The sequence below is a fragment of the Suncus etruscus genome, chromosome 3 (genome assembly GCF_024139225.1).
Source record: "Suncus etruscus isolate mSunEtr1 chromosome 3, mSunEtr1.pri.cur, whole genome shotgun sequence".
In the NCBI taxonomy this organism is placed as follows: Eukaryota; Metazoa; Chordata; class Mammalia; order Eulipotyphla; family Soricidae; genus Suncus; species Suncus etruscus.
This window is the reverse complement of record NC_064850.1, coordinates 134,510,668-134,531,554: the sequence shown is the minus strand read 5'-3', so window position 1 is coordinate 134,531,554 and position 20,887 is coordinate 134,510,668.

The window sequence follows — 20,887 nt, the reverse complement described above, 5'->3', positions numbered from 1 at the left end:
ACATGTAAAGCATATCCTCTAGCCCCTTTGAGCTCTCTCTCTTTTCTTAAATAAAAATAATATTTTATAGGTTTTTAGAGAAATTATGGAATAAAAAAAGTAATTTTTAAGAAAAAGAAAAAGAGAGAGAGCATTGCCTACTGAGACCACATATGAGCAAGTAACTCTGGAAGAGAATTTCAAGCCAATTGCAAGTTTCCCCCCAGGCAGAAAAATGGCAGATGTGCAAATGAAGGGTCAAAAAAGTTCACAATTAGTTTAACCAAATGGAACTTTGTCAAAACTAGATCTAAGGATACATTTGAAAACTGAATAAATTGATATATATTTTTATTGATATGTAAAACTGCCACCCATTTTTCTCAATTTCATTATTTCAATAGAAGGCAGAGCAGTACAGGGAGAAGATATATTTTCTACCCTTATTAAAAAATGTACTTAAAAAATGTCAGTTGCCCAGACACTCAGATCAATGGAAGACAATTGAGTATTCTAGACTAACGCCAAGATATATAATCAATTAATCTTTGATAAAGGGGCAAGAAATACAAAGTGGAGCAAGGAAAGTCTCTACAACAAATGGTGTTGAAAAAACTGTACAACTACATGTAAAATAAATAATGAATTCAGACTTCTCTTTAACACCATGCACAAAGGTTCAATCTAAATGGATTAAAGACCTTGCTATCAGACCCAAAACCATAAGGTTCATAGAGGAAAATATAGGCAAAACACTCCTTGACATTGAGACTAAAGGCATTTTCAAGGAGGAAATACCACTGTCCAAGCATATGGAAACAAAGATGAACAAATGGAACTACATTAAACTGAGAAGCTTCTATACTTCAAAGGAAACAGTGAGTAGGATACAAAGACTACCCATGGAATGGGAGAAACTGTTCACTCCATACCCATCAGATAAAGGGTTAATATCTAAGATATACAAGGTACATAGAAAGCTTAGCAAGAAAAAAACATCTAACCCCCCAAAATTGGGAGAAGAAATGAAGACATGTCTTCCAAGAAGAAATACAGATGGTCCACATCACTAATCATCAACAAAATGCAAATGAAAACAATAATTTCACACCAGAGAGACTGGTACACATCACAAAGAACAAGAACAGCAGTACTGGTGTGGATGTGGAGAGAAAGGGATTCTCATTTACTGCTGGTGGAAACGCTGACTGGCCCAGACCTTTTGGAAAACAATATGAATATTCTTCCAAAACCAAAAAATTGAGCTTCCATATGACCCAGCAATACCATTCCTAGAGATATACCCTTGAAATCTTAAAACACCATGCAGGAAATCCCTCTGCATTTCTATGTTCGTCGCAGCACTATTTATGATAACTAGAATCTGGAAACAACCTAAGTGCCTGAGAACAGATGAGTGGCTAAAGAAATTGTGGTACATTTACACAATGGAATACTATGCAGTCGTTAGGAAAATGAAGTCATGCAATTTGCTTACACATAGATGGATATTAAGATTATTATGCTGAGTGAAATGAGTTAGGAGAGAGACAGACAGAATAATATAAATTATATGTGGGATATAAGAAAAATAAGACAGACAGTATGGTAATAATATTCAGAGAACAAGAACTGGGTGCTGCCGGAGAGATAGCCGGTAAAATGTTTGCCTTGCATGCAGAAGTTGGTGGTTCAAATCCCGGCATCCCATATGGTCCCCTGAGCTTGCGAGGAGTGATATCTGAGCATAGAGCCAGGAGTAACCCCTCAGCCAGGTGTGACCCAAAAAACAAACAAACAAAAAGAACTGGGTGCTGAAGGGGGATGAAGTGATATGCATGATACCCTTTCATTGACAATAGTGCAGACCACAGAGTAAAAAAGAAAAGAAGAGAGAGAGAGAGAGAGAGAGAGAGAGAGAGAGAGAGAGAGAGAGAGAGAGAGAGAGAGAGAGAGAGAGAGAAGTAAATCCCTGTCCCAGAGGCAACAAGAGTTATGGGGTGGGGGGGGGCAGAAGAAAGGTGATGAGAGTGAAACTGAGGACTTCGGTGGCAGGAGTGAAGGTGGCAGGGGCACTGGTGAAGGGTGGTATATATTCTATGACAGAATTCAATCATGAGCAATTTTGTAACCTTGTGCTTAAATAAAATAATTATAAGAATACAATAAAAATGAAAAGTCATTGAAGGATGAGTAGTATAATGCCTTCCATTGGATTAGACTCCTGCAAAAAGTAAAATAACCATTACTAATTAATTTTTTTTTTTTGGTTTGTGGGTCATCCATTGGTGGGTGCTCAGGGGTTACTCCTGGCTCTGTGCTCAGAAATCCACCTGGCAGGCACAGGGGACCATATGGAATGCTGAGATTCGAACCACCTTCTGTTCAAATGCCTTATCACTGTGCTGTCTCTCCGGCCCCAATTACTAATTAATTTTTAAATTAAAAAAAAAAACACCAGAAATTCTACCCAGAGATTTGCTGAGATTTCAAAATAATAATGAATTAAATTGTCTTTTTGGAATGAAGAATGGGAGCATTTCCAGGAGCCACTTCTAAAACTGGGGGAGGACTCCTGAACTCAGCTTTCTTTGACTGTAACACAGATTGTTTATTCATTGTCCCTGGATTCAACCAGTGGGCCCCATGACAGTCCCATTTCCCACATTCAAATCACATGCTACATCCAGAGAGAGAAACTCATGGACCATTGCTTTCTTCCTAACCAATTCTCAGTTGCCATTTGTTCCACTACTTGCCCGTTTTTTGTTTTTTGTTTTTTTTAGGAGCTAGGGTGGTCTTTGTAATGCTCAGGAGTTGTTCTTGGGTCTGTGCTCAGGAATCACTCCTGTCAATCCTCAGGGAACTCTATGTGGTATCAGAAGTTGAGCCTGTGTCAGTGCATATACGGCGAATGCCTTACGTACCCTACTATGTCTTCATACCCAAGCTTGTTACTCTTTTTTGGAACCTTTTAAAATTCATTTTGCCAAGAGCCAGAGCTATCGTTCAGCAGTAGGGCATTTGCCTTGCACACGGCTGACCTAGGAAAGACCTCGGTTCAATCATACAGCATCCCATATGGTCCCCCAAACCAAGAGCAATTTCTGAGCACATAGCTAGGAGTAACTCTTTAGCATCACTGTGTGTGGCCCAAAACACCCCCCCAATTCATTTTGCCAAAGTTTATGGTTTATCTTTTAGTGATGCTTTGTATATTATTTATAGAAGACAGTGATCATATAAACATTATATTCTCTATACAAATAGACCATCAGAAATGTATACACAGATACAAATTAATACTATAATTTGATGTTTAGAGATAATAAATCACAAACAAGGACTAGAGTGATAAATCAATGAACTGGAGTACATGTTTTGATGCTGGAGCTTAGGGTTCCACCCTCGGCACAACATGATCACCAGAGCAGTCCTCTAAATTGCCATAAGCACCACAGAGAATAGTTACCCATCCCCTAAAAAAGGTCACAGATCATTAAGGTATATATTGGTGGGGCCAGAGAGATAGCACAGCGGTGTCTGCCTTGCAAGCAGCCGATCCAGGACCTAAAGTGGTTAGTTAGAATCCTGGCATCCCACATGGCCCCTCGTGCCTGCCAGGAACTATTTCTGAGAAGATAGCCAGGAGTAACCCCTGAGCATAGCCGGGTGTGGCCCAAAAACCAAAAAAAAAAAAAGAAAAGGTATATATTGGTGAATTAACACAAAACTAATAGAGGCAAGTGCCAAGAAATGGTACACTACCGAATCCTAGAAAAGCTGCTCACATAAAACTGGAGCTAGTCCCTTCACAGACATTTTTTCTGAGTAGAAATTTGGGACACTCCCAGCCTGCTCAGAGCTAATTCCTATCTCTAAATTCAGGAATGCTTAGGGGACCATATTAAGTGCTGGGGATTGAATCAGGGTCAGCAGCATGCAGAACAAGTGACTATCTCTCCCTGTACTATCTCTCCAACCTTCCATTGACTTCTAAAGCTATAGTTTGTCATACGTTTTAAACATAACATTAATATTTAACTATTTAATGTATCTCCTTTGATGTCTTGTTTTCCTTGTTCAATTTTATGTTTATGAGTTTCATCAAGCCTATTGTTCTGTAGCTGGATTTTACTTCCGTTGTGAGATGGAACTTCATCTCATGACTGTCCAATTTATTTTTCCACTCTACTGACTGTGGCTACTAAGATGGTTTATATTCAAGGACTACTTGGAATAATACAGCTATAAACATTCTTTGAAACACATGTACATGCAGTTCTGTTGGCATAATGTTAGTAGATGAGGCACAGATAAGTGTTCCTAAATGACTTCACTTGTCTTAAACGATGTCCATCAAAGTACATGAGAGTTGTTGTTGCTCCAACAAAAGGCATGATTCTTTCAAATAAACTTAATAATTTACCTTAGTTCCAATGAAAGCACACTTTCCACACAAAAAAATGCACCTCATTTACCATTTGCATTGGCCCTAAGGATCTTTCACTTTTTCTAGCTTGCTTCTTTTTTTTTTTTTTTTTTTTTTGGTTTTTGGGCCACACCCAGTAACGCTCAGGGGTTACTCCTGGCTATGTGCTCAGAAGTTGCTCCTGGCTTGGGGGACCATATGGGACACCGGGGGATCGAACCGCGGTCCAGCCAAGGCTAGCGCAGGCAAGGCAGGCACCTTACCTTTAGCGCCACCGCCCGGCCCTCTAGCTTGCTTCTTAACAAGCTCGTTCTCTCTTGTTAATTAGTTTGTTTCAAAATATTAAAATCAAAGGGACCAAAGTGGTGGTGCAAGCAGTCACTGAGAGTCACTGGGTGCAACCCAAAAGAAAACAAAACAAAAAATAAATAAATAAAAATAATAGGGCTGGAGAGATAGCATGGAGGTAAGGCATTTGCCTTTCATGCAGAAGGTCATTGGTTCGAATCCTGGCATCCCAAATGGTCCCCTAAGCCTGCCAGGAGAGATTTCTGAGCAAAGAGCCAGGAGTAATCTCTGAGCGTTGCCGGGTATGACCCAAAAACCAAAAAATAAAATAAAAAAATAAAATAAAATAAAATAAAATAAAATAAAATAAAAAATTAAAAGAATAAAACCTAGGCTTGGAAAGTAGATGTTCTTAAATTTTTTGATTGGCATAATCTGTTTTTTTGTTTTGTTTTGGGGCCACACCCAGTGACACTCAAGGGTAACTCCTGGCTATGCACTCAGAAATCATTCCTGGCTTGGTGGACCATATGGGACTATATCGAACCACTGTCTGTCCTAGGCTACTCTGCACAAGGCAGATGCCTTACTGTTTGTGCCATTGCTCTGGCCCCATAATCTGTTTTTAATGACTAGATTCATGGAGCTCTCTGAGAATAAAACTTTTAAACTTTCTCTTTCATAAAATGCATGTATTCATGAATTCCCAAAAAATTCAATCTGAGTAGATGGAGAGTCAGTCAAAGGGCTTAGCTCAGGCTTTACATATTGGAAGCCAGGATTCAATCCCAAAAACCTAGGGTCCCACAAGCACTGTCAGGTGCAAACCCAAGCACTAAGCTGGGAGGAGACCCTGAGCACTGCCAGGTGTGTCTCAAAAGCAAAACAAACAATTCTCCTGTGTTAGCACAGTGATGGTGGCTCCCAGATCACTCAATCCTTAAGCTTCTGGGCAAGAATTTTTCATAAAGCCCTTACCTTAGCTTCCAAGAGATCTTCCTGTTCTAGTTCCTGTCTCCTGGTTCTGTGCTCAGAGGAAAATGTGGTGCTAGGATTTAAACTTTGGTGGATCACATGCAAGCAAGTTCTCCCTTTACTGTCTGTCCAGTTTTGTTTGTTTGTTTGGGTTTGTTTTTTGTTTTTTGCTTTGGGGTCACCTCCGTGTGCTCAGGGCTTACTCCTGACTCAGTGCTGACGAATCACTCTAAGCAGGTTCAGGGATCATAAGGAATCAAGGGGATCAAACCTTGATTGGTCATATGCATTGCAACTGCCCTACCTCCTACCTGCTGTACTATCGCTCTGGACCTTCTCCTGTTTATTTTATATTGGATTGTATTTATAACCAGTATTCTGTCACTGTAAACTGAGATAATAATGACACTCCCTTATTTCAACTTGTGTTTTTACTTCATTTAAGATGAAAATATTTAATATTTAGAATTGTCAGATACTTCTGTAAATATCAACATCTTTAATCCCAACAGGATTGTGAAGAACAATTTAATAAAATCTTACGCCACCATGAAACAAAGAAACCGTTACCTTCTATTTATTCATCCATTTTATTCCTTTGGATCTTTGAAAACTCCTTTCGTACCTGGGAGATACCCTCTTCTCCGCTACTATGTGTGCAAACATTCTACTGAAGCACTTGACACTTTTCTAATGACCTCTTTCTGTGGTATACAGATTTTACTTTTCATTTGCTCACCACCACCTACTTATAACTGAAGCAAATGCTGTTTTAGTAATATTTATGCTGGAAATCAAGCCCAGGGCCTCACATATACAAGGCAAATTTTCTACTGCTCAGGTACCTTCTAAGCTCCATGGTTGTTTTCTCTATCTGAAATACATATAAATGGAGGATTGGATAAGATCAAACAAACGTGGGAAGAACTGTATCAAATGCTGTGTAAATGTAGCACTGTCTCTTAAAAACAGTCACATTTGCTTGACCTCCATTAGCTATGCCAGATCCTGGAGGAGGAGTAGAAACAGAGGTTGACTGTCCTCAGAGAGCACATGTTGAAGCACTAACCATGGGTATGAGCCTAGCAGCCTGAGTAGGTTCCTCTCTCTGGCCCCAGAACAAAGTGTAAGGCACTGTGTGAACTCAGAGAGGGAGAAGCAGGTCCAGTCCTGAGCACAGAACAACTTTTTTCCAATCCATGCTGTCAGCAAATGTAGCCTCACTATCTCACCTCCTCTTCCAGTTATCTGTACAGTGCAGCCTCTACTGTCAGTCTGTGCCTTTCACTTGGGAGAACCATTGCAGATAGAATCAATTCTGGTCTCTTGTCAGTGACTCTGACTTTCCCTCCTCCCACTGGCTCAGCCTCCCCTTGTTGGGAAGTGAGGACATCTCTCCCTCCCTTTTAAGGATTTTTTTTTGCCTTACAGAGCCATTACATGAACATCTGGTGCTGGAGATATAGTAAAGCTATATTGAGACCTTGCATATAGGGTCTTGCATATAGCTGATGCTAGTTTGATCCCCACAATTTCCAGGAGTGTTCCCAAAGCACAGAACCAGGAGTAAGAACTGAGCATGGCCAGATGTAGTCCTAAAATTAACTAAAAATGTAACACCTGGCAAATGGTTAGAAGGAAATAACAGAATTCTGTATTGAGAGTATCTGTGTGGATGTGGGCTCCAAGAGCATTGAAGCAAAAAGGGTAGGCGTGGGGGAGGGGCTCATTTATGCTGAACTGTAAACAATGGAGATAGGGCCTTAGGAAACAGCTGGAGTCATGTGACAAGGAGAAGCACCTCTCCACTGAGGAGTGAACGTTCTAATGAGGCAGGTTTCTCCAAAAGAAAGACTGGAGATCCCAAGTTGTGGGCAGCATCTCCGATTCTTGCCTCTCTGGGTAGCTGAGGAAGTGGTGGACGTTCCTCGGGAGCCTACATGTGCTCTCTTGACCTCACCTGCCTGTTTACCTTTGTGACTTGGCCTGTCTGAACCTTTAGTGAGGCCTAGTTATTCCAGCACACCATATTCCTCCTACTCCAGAGCCCTTTCAGGCCTCTCCAGCTGTCTCAGGGCCTGTCTCAGCTCCTGTGCTTTTCTCTGAGACACTCCTGCAGAACCCAAACGAAGGTACCCCATTCGCCCTATCCTGAAGCCCTTCAGCTTTTCTGCATGCCATTTGCACCTGCTCTGTTGGCACAAGGTCCAGAAAAAGGACCCTGATCCCCAGTCCCTTTACAGACCTGCTCCACTCAGCACCACTCAGAGTAGCTCATAAAATGCTAGTTAATTGGGTTCCATCCCCAGCACCCCATAGGGTCCTCTAAGCACCAGATGGAGTGAGTGAAACCTAAGTACAGAGCCAGTGGTGAGCCTTGAGTGTAGATCTAAGGGCCAGTCCTGAGCCAATGAACACCCCCTGATTAGTATATCCTCTTCTTGGGTGCCTGCCATTAGAATATCAAGAAAGCATTGACTTTCTCCTTAGACTGAGGTTTCCCTCAGGGCTTCCTCCCTATAGGGCCTCCCCCCTGCGCCCTTCCTCCCGTTCCGGGAATCAAGAACCAGGCTTGAGAGATGTAGGCTCATTCCTGAGTCTAGGTCTACAAAGCCCAGACAGGGGTGGATCCCACGAAGATGCAGACAGCGCCCAAATCCAACTCTGCCATACAGACCTGTGACTGGTAAGGGACGCTGGTTGCGGGGATCGGAGCCCCGCCCAGCAAAAGACAAACCCTCCCCGGGTGAAGTCTCGGGTACCAACTAGGAAGGACAAAGCGCCCATCCCGGCTGATGTCCTTTCATGCCAAGCGTCCGAGGGACACCAGCGTCACAGATGTTCGCTAGCTGCAGTTCCCACCCACGGCGGGGAGAGAAAAGGTGATGGAGAAACAGGGCCCCATGTCGGCGCGCACTTTGCATCCAGCTGGGAGGCTTTCCTGGTCTCGCAGCTGGCAGACACACAATGGGCAGCAAAAGAAGCAGCCGCTGCCAAAGACCCAGACTAAAGACGTCGCCTGTTGACGAATGCCGGCGTCCTCTTGGTCCCCGCAGGCTCTTACACCCATCTCCAAGTTGTAGGTTATTTATTTTTCTTTTAAATATTTTTTATTTTGACCACAGTGGATTACAAATCTTCCACAGTAACATTTTAGGTACATAGTGACATTGAATCAGGGGCATTCCCACCACCAATGTTGTCCTCCCTCCACCCCTGTTCCCAGCATGCATCCCATACCCCACTCCTTTGCCCCCTGGGCTGATAAATTGTAGGTTATTTATTTACTTATTTTTTCTCCTTCTATTAGCACAACTAAGATGGGAACCAAAAGTCCTCATCTCAGTCAGACAATGCAAGCCTGCAAGGCTCCTTGGGGATGTGGCAAAAAAGAAGATGGGGTGCTACTTCGAAAGCCAGCGGCCTCCTCTCCGGAATAATACGATCCCCAGGGCTTGAACCTCGTGAACAGTTTCCAAACCAACGCACTTTGAAGCCTTCTCCTGGAAGGAAGAAGCGTGTTTCGCCTTCCCTTGGGCGTTGCTCGGCTGTTAGCAGGAGGGTGCCAGCGCGGGGTTCTTTCTGTTTCCCAATGAGATTGCCAGAGTAGGGTGGAGTCTCGGGTCTGCACCCTGGGATGGGAGCCCATTTCCTAGGTGACTGGCGGCACTGATTTCCTCATGAAATCACAGGTCAGAGGAAGTCGTAAGTGGTGTTGAGCCAAGGACTGGCCTAAGGGACTGGCCTCCAGCAAACAATGAGAAGTGCAGCACTTTTTATTTCAACCTGTGTTGTTAACTTGCAATCCTTGCTCCAAACAATACCATGAAAGGCAAGTTGACTTGGTGACTATTGCATTTCATTTGCATGCTTAAAGTATTCCAGAAGACACAATATCACCTGTGTATTATTAAGGGAGCTACTTTTGCTTTCTGTAGCAATTTTCTAGTGGCGATATGGCACTGAAACTTGTTTGATACAAAGATATCTGTCTTAGAATTAGAGAAACCAGCCCCCTGTAAAGCTGCTACCAATAAGAACCCATTAAGAATCAATAATTGTGGGCCCGGAGAGATAGCACAGAGGCGTTTGCCTTGCAAGCAGCCGATCCAGGACCAAAGGTAGTTGGTTCGAATCCCGGTGTCCCATATGGTCCCCCGTGCCTGCCAGGAGCTATTTCTGAGCAGACAGCCAGGAGTAACCCCTGAGCACCACCGGGTGTGGCCCAAAATCTAAAAAAAAAAAAAAAAAAAAAAAAAAAAAATCAATAATTGTTAGGGTGTACAACGTTATGATTTAAATGTATCTATGCTGGTGTGTATTGTATCACACACCATTACAGAACCCAACAATTGCATACAATGGTATCTTGTATTTTCCCTTTCCTTCCCTTTTTCCTTTTCCTTTTGGGGCCACACCGGATGGTACTCCAAAACTACTTCTGGTTCTGTGCTTGTGGTTCCTTTCCTCACCTCCCAGGTAAGGTGAACATACAGTGCTGGGGTTCAAATCTGGCCTCCAACGTGTAAAGCATGGATGTGTTAACCCTCTGAGGTATTTGCTCTGGCCACACATGCCTTTCTTTTCTTCCCTTTCTTTATACTTTCTACATCTCCTTCCCTCTCTCCTTTTTCTGCTCATCTCATTTCTCTTTCCCTCCCCTGTGTCTGAAGGGGAATTTCCTTTCAGCTATTTCCCCACGCAGACACTTAATGAAATTAACACTAGACAGATAATAAAGAGGAAAAAGTCAAAATAAAAAAACAACAACAATCAATAACATATGTATATCTCCTAGATCTAAGAAACTGACTCCAGAAAAACTGAGTAATTCACCAGAAAGGCTCAAGTCACCTCCTTCAAGTCACTTCTGCTAATGACAAGGAAAATTGAGGGTGGAGAGAAATCTGTTACAGGAGGTCCTTATGAAAGATATGAAAATGAGGCAACTGCTGTGCTGATTTAAGCTGCTGAGATGGAGGAGTTTGATCTTGGAGAGAGTTACTTAATGTTGCAGGTTATCTCACAAAAGGTGGCCTTCAAAGCCCTTTCTAGGAAATGCCCATCATGCCCAGGAGATGTATTTTGGTTGGAAAATATTCTCCCTTACACCTGACACATTTGTTCTGGATCAGTTTCATTTAGAAATTAAATGTCCCCAAAGCGCAATTATTTCAACATACATGTTACTCCCCTACCCCAACTTTCTGTTTTGCTCACCTTTAGAGGCAGACCTGCCTACATCTGGGAGGGGTCTTTGGCTTTCTGTTTTGCTCACCAGGAGGATAGATTGGGGGAGATTCAGATGGAGGATTGAGAGAGGTTTTCAGTAAGAGAGGTGGCTGGCAGAAACAGGGAGATTGTACTCGTCTCCGCTTCTGCCCTTTAATGGGAGAGATCTCCGGCCAGCAGCTTTCTCTCAACCAGGACAGAAGGTAGAAGGCGAATACAAATAATTCGCAAGTGTTAAGCTCTTTTGTGAACACCTAGAAAATTAAGCCGTAGAAGTTAATAAAACGCTCAAGCTGAGTTCCTGTCAAGAGGTTTATTGAGGGAGCAAGCAGAGTTTTTATGCCCTGCTTCAGTGGGAGGAGCAAAAACATAGGATTGAAACTTAAACCAATCAGATTTGTACAGGTACAACGATTTTAACCAATGGGAGCAGACACATTTTGATGGCGGGAAGGATAAGGAGAAACCTGGCAGGATGGGGGGAGGGGAAGCAAATCCTTAATAGATCTTACAGTTTAAACCTTACAAAAACCTATCTATAATTGCGTGTATGAGAGCAGTTACAAAAATAGGTTCCATGGAAAGATTTAAGGAATCTAGTTAAGCCAGATTCTCTGTGGTGAGCTAAATTTATTTGCAGGGTTCTTTTGGCTCAGGGCTATGCAAACTTATGGCTTGAATCAGGCAGCGGTGAAAAATCCATTGAATATGTGGGTGTACGGTCGCCCACAGGAGATGTCAGGGCAGCTGAGTAGAGCTTGCTTTAAGGTTAGTCTCTGAAACCTGACTGCCTGTGGATCATTTCCTCATGGCTATTCTGAACCCTCAGACTTGCCAGCTGGAGGGAGTTGCAGGTGCATGGCTCAGGACAGCAGAGAAAGGCCTCACCCACCATCCATCTCACCATCCTCCACCACCATCCAGGACTTTATAATTAATGTTTTTCAACATTTGGTGCCCGAACAGGGACATGAGTGTGACCTGGGCTGGCAGAGAAACCCTCCATCCATCCATTTCACCATCCTTTACCACTATCAAGGACTGTATACTTAATATTTAATTCAACAATAAAGATTGGGAGATAGATATACAAAATACTTAACATTTATGTCTTAACAGCTGTGAAGTCAAGAGTATCATGATAATGTTCACAACCCCAATTCCTGGCTTTTCTATATAGTTTGTGATTGCTCATATCATTTAGCTTATTGAGGTATCACTACTTATGTGAGCCTGAAAGTTTGTGTTTTAGGAGAACAATGGAAAAATGGAACACCCACCTCCAAAGTGCCACTATTCCTTAATATTACTTGGATTTTTTTTTTCTGTTCCCATCCCATCCTCCCCCCCACCCATCCACCCCCCCAAAAAAAACGCACCTTAGGTAGGTTCAGTTCATTTGTTAAAATCTAAAGATTTGTTTTCAATTGGCATTGCCTCCTGTGCTTTTTTTCCCCTTATATACAACCTAGGAGTGAAATCCTTAGGTCTTTATTGTTCTCATTCTGACTTACTTCTCTTAGCATGATACTCCTAGTTCCATGCATATTATAGAAAATATGCACGATAAAGAACATTGGCATGAGTATATCCTTTCAAATTATTGTCTTCATTTTCAATGGTTAGATACCTAAGGAACCTCAAAGTAATTATGGAAAAATTCTGATTCTTGCCCCACATAACTCACAAAACCACCCGCCCAAACTTCTGTCTCCTCCTGTATCACTGGTAGCTAATTCCACATGGATGAATAAAGGAACAAATAAATGAATAAAATGAAAAATAAGTATGGTCTAATCAGGTCTATATTTGATAAATATGTTCTTGAAAATTGGTTTCTTCATTTTAGATCATGTATTTTAAAATGAAGGGAAAGAAGGGGCCAGAGATATAGTACAATGGGTAGGGTGTTTGCCTTGTACATGGTTGATTCAGGATTGATCCCTGGAATCTCATTTGGTCCCCCGAGCCTACCTGGAGTAATTTCTGAGCATAGAGCCAGGAGTAACCCCTGAGCACCACTGGTGTGGCCCAAAAAACAAAAAACAAAAAAAACAAAAAAAGAAAAGAGAAAGAGACAGAAAAGATCCCAGTTGAATACCTGTTGGTATCACATCATCCACTGAGCACCATTAGGTGCAACCACTAAACCAATCCAGCCCCTACCCCACTCTCTATCACCAAAACGGTCCACAAGAACCATCTGGGAAGTGTTGTGGAATCCCAGACAGCCTAGAAGTCTAGGCTAAACTCCAGCCAAGCATTAGCAACTGTTCCCAATCAGACATTTGGGTTTATTGTTTTTGTTTTTCTAGAGAAAACACAGGAGTTAATCCTGGTTCTGCACACAGGAATCACTGCTGGCAGGCTTGCAAAACCATATGGGAGGCTAGCATATGGGTTGGCAGCATACAAGGCAGGCTTGTATACAGGCAGGGGGTGGGGGAGAAGGGAGATAGGGGGCGTTGGTGTGGGAAGGTTGCACTGGTGAAGGGTGGGTGTTCTTTTTTAATAACTGAAACCCAACTACAAACATGTTTGTAATCATGGTGCTTAAATAAAGATATTATAAAAATATTAAAAGTAATACAATGCGAGCCACAAAAGGGAAAACAACAACAACAACAACAACAACAACAAAAAGCAGGCTTGTAGTACTTGCTCCAGCCTCCTAATTGGGCATTTGGTAGGAAAGGTTTTTTTTCTACTTTTTTCAAGACTTCTCTTTCCAGAGCTGGTCTTGACTGGGACTGCAGACTGGTAAGTAGAAGATGCACAGTCAAAACTGAGGGGAACAGCCAGTATTCTGTAAAAGCTCAATAGCATAATGCCTTAGAAGTATATTTGTATGAAGCTCAAAAACTGAAAAGCTATCACTGGGATGTAGCTCAAGGGCAGAGCACTTGTTTCACATGTGTGAGGCCCTGGGCTCAAACCCCTGAAGCACTAACTTTAGTTGTTAAATAACTGCAGCTGGAGAAATAGTACAGCAGGAAAGGTCCTTGCCTAGCACATGGTAGACCTGGGTTCAATCCCTGAGCATTGTCAGGGATGATCCCTGCATGCAGAGCCAGGAATAAGCCCTGAGCTGGGTATGGTCCCAAAACAAAACAAACCCCAAAATCACAAGTAAGAAAATAAGTCTGAGGATTGAAGTCAGATAATCTCTTTGGAGATGAGAGAAAGCTTGTCAAAGTCAAACCTGCCAATCACTGAACAGAAGTCAATAGGCTGACACACCAACGAAGGGGTTTCAGACCTGTTAGAGATTGTGGACCCAGGGATCTTGGTGTGTAAGGAGGCTCCTCTGGCTGGGATGCACATCAACAAGCCATCTTCTTGCCATGAAATGGACACAGGCTTCGGGTCAGGTCAATGTGAGGCTTTGCAAAGTCCCCGAGGCACTCAGAGTGTGTCCTTCTTCCCAGACTCTCCAAAAACACAATGTAGAGATAAGAAAACATTCATTGAGACCACAGAAAATCCTCTGAATTTTCCAAACTCACCTTTAGTATGTGGTATCAGTAAAAAGTTAGTTGAAGGAGTACTCATAGCTCAGGCTCCAGCTCCAGCCCCACAAATATACATCTTGTTCCTGTTCTGGAGCTGAAGAGTCATCTTTGAAGGGTTTCCAAGGGTTTCCCATCCTTGAAAGTCAAGAACCTCCTTCAGTTTCTCCACTAAAAGCATCACAGGCAGCCTGTGGATTTGTGTGGTGTGCTGGGCAAGGACCTTGAAACTGCCCCCAGTTCAGGACAGAATCTTCATTCTGGCACCAAATAAGGGTGATAGAGACCTTCTCAGCCCACATTTGTCTCCATTAAGGTTTTCCCACTTCAGCTGTACTGAGAGGTGGTGCTACTCCAGATTCAATACTTACAAGTTGTTCCTAACAGTACTCTGGGTAACAGGAGTACAAGCAAGACAAGTGTCCTAAAAATGAGCCACATTCCCAGCCCTGTTTGAAGACTTTAATATATAAAAATTCTTATCCTCTGGGCCTGGTCAGTGTATTCATTCATTCATCCATCCATTTAGTTGATTGGTCAGTGCATCTTTGTACAACATCTTTGCACATCTTTGCACAAATGACTATTGTCAGGACTTAGTTCTGGCTCTCTACTCAAGGATCATTCCTGGTGGGATTCAGGGAACCATATATAGTGCCAGGGACCAAACTGGAGTCAGCAAGATACAAGGCAAGCAATTTAACCCCTGTACTATATCTCCAGTTCTATTTTATTTTATTATTGGGGGCCAGGGAAAATTTGAGCCATACCTGGCTATAAGCAGGGGCTATTTCTGCTTCTGTTCTCAGACTACTTCTGCCTCTGGGGATATAGTTCCCCAACTTTCTGGTGGTCCTGGGGGGAAATCAGTAATGGGGAACAAACTAGGGTCAGCCTTGTGCCAGGCAAGTATCTGAAACTTTGTATTATCTCTTGGCTCTGGAGCTGTTCAATGTAAAGATAAGAAGACAATCATTGAGATCATAGAAAATCCTCTGAATTTCCCAAACTCACCTTTAGTATGAGGTAACAAAACAAAGTTAGTTGAAGTGGCAGATCTAAATCTAAAATAGTGGGCTGGCTAGGTGGCACTAGAGGTAAGGTGTCTGCCTTGCAAATGCTAGCCAAGGAAGTACCTCGGTTCAATCCCCCGGCGTCCCATATGGTCCCCCCAAGCCAGGGGCGATTTCTGAGCACTTAGCCAGGAGTAACCCCTGAGCATCAAATGGGGTGTGGCCGAAAAAACAAAAAAAAAAATCTAAAATAGTGACTTGTGGAGATTCAGGGCCTTTTTTTGGCTAGGGGCTGAGCTAGCTTGATCCCAGAATATGCCAGCCCAGCCAGCCTGTATCCAGTGCCACTTCTTTCATTTACAGCCTCTAAGAAAATTGAGTTTCCAGTTGATCACAGTCCTTCATAGCAACAGAATTTAGCAAAGTGGCATGAGGCAGAGTAAGCACTTTATGGCTCTCAGGCATTAAATGCCCAGACAGCAGCAAATCGATAGGAATTTATGTGAAGGTCAGACTATCTGTTTCCTGTGCTGAGGCCATGCAGAGTTGGGTTACTCCACCTCTGCCCACTCAGGCTCTGTCCCCTCAGCCTTAGCCTCTGAGAGGCACTTTCAGAGGACTGCCATCTTCTCTTACTAAGTGGTTTCTAAATGCTGTGGTTCCATCTAGTCTGTGCTCCAGCTGGCTTTTAGAGAAAGAGAAACATTTGCAAGAAGTCCATGGCTCACCTCAGGGCTCATTTCCTGGGAGAAAAATGTGCTCCGTACCATTTAGGATGTCAAAAACACAATGAAAAATGTTTCTGCCAATGAAATATAAAACCTGCACTTCCAGGGCCAGAGAGATAGCACAGTGGGTAGAGTGCTTGCCTTGCATGCGGCCGATCTAGTTTCGGTCCTGGCACTCCATATGGTCTCTGGAGTCTGCCAGGAGTAATTTCTGAGCATAGAGCCAGGAGTAACCCCTGAGTGCTTCAGGGTGTGCCCCAATCTCCAATAATAGTCTGTATTTCCTCTTCCAGTACCTTAGCCTTCTCCCTGCTTGAAGACCACAATGCCAGTGCAAACCTTCAGCTCAGCTACACAAACTCATCCCTGATTTTGTTGGTGGGGAGGCAGACTTGAGTGATTTCCAAGTGGTACTCGGAGTCCAAGGGCTCTTCCTGTGATTCTTCACCAGCAGGATGATGATTCAGCACTCAAGTGGTTCAACAACTCTGAAGTTCCAGGTTTCTCCGGGTCACCTAGGCAGTACTCAAAAGCCTCCAGGGCCAGACCCAGTGATGCTCAGGGAACCATGTAGTGTCAGGAATTGAACCTGGGTAGACTACCTGGACTTTAACCTCTGTACTAAATCTCCAACTTTCATTAACTTTCCTTTTTTATTTTTGGTTCAAACCTAGCAGTGCTCAGGAGTGGCTTCTGGCACTGCTCAGGGACCATGCAGTGTAAGATGACACTCAGCTACTAACCCAAAACAAAGGCGCTCCTCCAATTTCCTTATTTTTTTTTTCACTTAGCCTTTGATATGAAAAGGCCCACCTAGATCACTCCACCCTGACTGCTCTGGTGGATTTTATTCTCAGAGAATAAAAAAAGAACAATTCTGGGGGCTGGTGAGGTGGCGCTAGAGGTAAGGTGTCTGCCTTGCATGCGCTAGTGAAGGAAGGACCACGGTTCGATCCCCCGGCGTCCCATATGGTCCCTCCAAGCCAGGGGCGATTTCTGAGTGCCAGGGGTAACCCCTGAGCATCAAACAGGTGTGGTCCCCCAAAAAATCAAAACAAACAAAACAAAACAAAACAAAAAAAAAGAACAACTCTGGCTTGGTGTGCTCAAAAATAACCACAAGACAAGGAGCAGACCGATTCCAAGACTCTTTCCGGACTGGTTTGGTTTATTAATTCTTCATCACAGCCCTTCTTCAGACCCATCTGCCTGGGGTTAAAATATTGTGCATGGGGTGATTTCACCATCACCCCTGGATTTATTTTGCAATGCAATATGAGGGGTTCAACCCTATCCTCCAGTCAGTGGGGGGTGCTCTCTTTGACTCCATCATTGCTGAATTTCAAGGAAACCTGCTCTGAGGACAATGGAGATGAAGGTCCCTGGGAAGACAATCCATACTGCTTTCTAAGGACATGCACCTGCAGCCCCCCTCCCCAATCTAATTTCTGCCAAGGGGAGAAAGCAGGAAAAATGGGAGACATTTTGGAAGGCACAATGGGGCAGTTTTTCCTTCACTGAGGAAGGTGCCAAACTCAGCAAGTAACTGACTTTGGTAGGTTGCTGGTTGCCAGGGCAGCAGGGCAGTCTCCTCTCTTACTGCAACCCCCCCCCCCCCCCAACTACCACCACACACATACTCAGGCACATACGCAGGGTGAGTTTTTATGGTTATGGGAGACATGCAGCTAAGTTAGTACTGGGGAATGTGATGGGCTCTGCAGTTCTCAAAGGCACTTCAAGTATGTGAGTTTTTTTAAATTTTTATTTAAACCATTGTGATTTACAAAGTTAGTCTTAGTTGGATTTTAGACAACACAGTGTTTCAGGATCAGTCCCATCACCAGTGCCAATCCCCTTCCACCAATGTTCCTAGAGTCCATCCCATGACATCCCATGACAGCTGCCCTAGTCTGCTGGCATAACAGGCCTGTTTTTAATTTTTATTATTAAAATTTGGGTTTCACGATTTCATTGTTATTGACTCTGGTTTGGCTATTTAGTTCTGTCCTTTCTTAACCAAACCAATGCACTTGAGACCTCTTTGCCCCTGTTCCTCATTCTTCAAATATTTATAAATATTTGTGTTTCTCTTCCTCCACTCAATTTCTTTCCTTCTCTCCTTACTATACTCTGGGACCTAGAGTGCTCTCCCAACCCCCTTTAAACCATTGCATTTCTTCATGTAGTATTCTAAATACCACATATAATTGGTATCATCCTGTATTTATTCTTCTTCTGGCTTACTTCATTTAACATAATATCATCTACTTTCAACCATGTTGCAGAAAATTGCATGATTGCATCATTCCTTATAGTTATGTACTATTCCATTGAATATATATGTATGTACCTCATCTTCTTCTTCTTCTTTTTTTTTTTTTTTTGGTTTTTGGGCCACACCCGGCGATGCTCAGGGGTTACTTCTGGCTGTCTGCTCAGGAATAGCTCCTGGCAGGCACGGGGGGACCATATGGGACACCGGGATTTGAACCAACCACCTTTGGTCCTGGATCGGCTGCGTGCAAGGTAAACACCACTGTGCTATCTCTCTGGGCCCAGTACCTCATCTTCACGATCTATTGTTGGACATCTAGATTGATTCCAAATCTTAGCTATTACAATGAATAGTAGTGCACATACATTGTTTTGGATGAGTGTTTTTTGTTTGTTTGTTTGTTTTGGGGATATATACCCTAAAGTGGGATTTCTGGGTCATATGGCAGATGAATTCTGAGTTTACTGAGAACCCAAGTATGTGAGTATTTTTTGTATTTTCCTTCCTAATTGGGGGCTGAGGGTGGAGGGAATCCTAAAAATGGTGATGATGAAGGAACTTACTCAAATGGTGAGGGAAAGGAAAAAGAACAACTGTAGAAGCTTGAAAGGGGGCCAGAGTATAGCACAGCAGTAAGGCGTTTGATCCCTGACATCCCATATAGTCCCCTGAGCCTGCCAGGAGTGATTCCTGAGCGCAGAACCAGGAGTAATCACTGAGCACCAAAAAAGCTCGAAAGGGATTCACTAATGGGCATATAAAATGATGGTGTGGGTGGAATTTATAATCCTGTCCAGGGAGATAAAACTAGCAGGCATCATGCTGAAGGACATGCTGAACATGGGACAGATCTGGAATGATCATCTCATATATGGAACATAAAGGAACAGAGTAAAGGGATAAAAATGGTTAATGGTATCAGCCTCAACAGACTGTCCACAGACTGAGTCTGTGAAGGGGGAGATAGTGGGTGGGAGGGAACCTTGAAACACTATAGGCCAAAGAGAAAGAGAGAGAGTGAGCAGAGGGGTAGTGCACTGGCCTTGTATGTGGTTGACCTTAGGTTTGGTCTCCAGTACTACATAAGGTCTCCTGAGCCACACTAGAAGTGATCCCTGAATGGAGAGCCAGGAGTAGGAAGGCTTGAGCATCTCCGGGTGTGGCCTAAAGCAAACAAACAAAAATAGAAACACAGTTGGAAGAATGTTGACTCTGGAGGATTTGTGAACCTGAAACATTGTATGCTTGAAACTATTATTATCAATATTATAAGTCATGGTGCTTAAGTATAAAATAAAATAAAGGAGAAAGGAAAATGGAAAAACGGGTCAGCATGCAGATTTTGCTTTACTTTGTTTTATTTGGAAGCCACACAGGAGTGCTGCTTTTTGCTCAATGACCAGGGACATTTAGGGTATGTGCAGTATTTGGGGGTCCCTTTGGGGGGCCAGTGCACTGCAGGTAAAGCATTTACTTCAGTCCGTTGGGCCCTTTCTCAGGTTCAGTTTGAACCCTTAGAACCTACAGAGAAAGGAAATTGGACTAAGGCGGCTCCCTCAGGAGCACTGCCTGGAGCATTGCCTGGAGCAGTGAGTGGCCAGGGCTCCAGGGATTGACCTTGTGACAACAAAGCCAGGCCTGCAAAGGAAATGTCATGTCGCCCTCACCAGGAGCTCACCAGCAATTTCACATTAGTGCTAGTGATGGCAGAGATTTTGTGCTGCCTCGAATTTAAAGTAGCTCTTCCTATAAAATTCTTGTTTGTCACGTGAAAATGGCTCTAATTAAATTCTGCTATCCACATGCACTGAAAATTGGCACCGGTGCAATGGGAACCTTTTTTTGTCAGTATCTATTATAGCTGTGTCTGCAAATACAATAATAATAATAATAATAATGCAATTCTCCTTTAAGGTATATGCTGTAGAAATATATACAGAAAAAACGTCCACAGGAAGAAAAAGAATACTGATATCAACCCTATTTATTTTGTTTTGGAGGCCAAACCAGGCAAAACTCAAGGCTTACTCCAGGCTTTTTTCTGGGCTCTGGGGAACCTGTGATGTTCGGGGTTGAACCCAGGCCTCTGATATGCAAAGCATGTGTTCAAAGCATTGAGCTATCATCTCTCTGACTCCATCAGTTTTATGGAAAAAAAAAAAAAAGTTTCCAAGTGCTGAATTCAGTGGTACTGGGGGGGCGGGCTATGAGGTCACTCCTAATGATGCTTCACTGGTGGTACAGGCCTAGACATTTGGTGCTTTGGTCTAGCAGTACTTGGGTGCATGTAGTGCTGAATCTAGAACTCAGACTCCCACATACTAAGCACTGGCTCTAGCATTTGAACCATAGCTCTGGCTCTCAGTCCTATTTTTGATATTTCTCAAATTCTTTCAATTTCCTTTTATGCAGAAAGAAAATTTATGGTTTCTTTGTGCAACTGGTTACTCTAC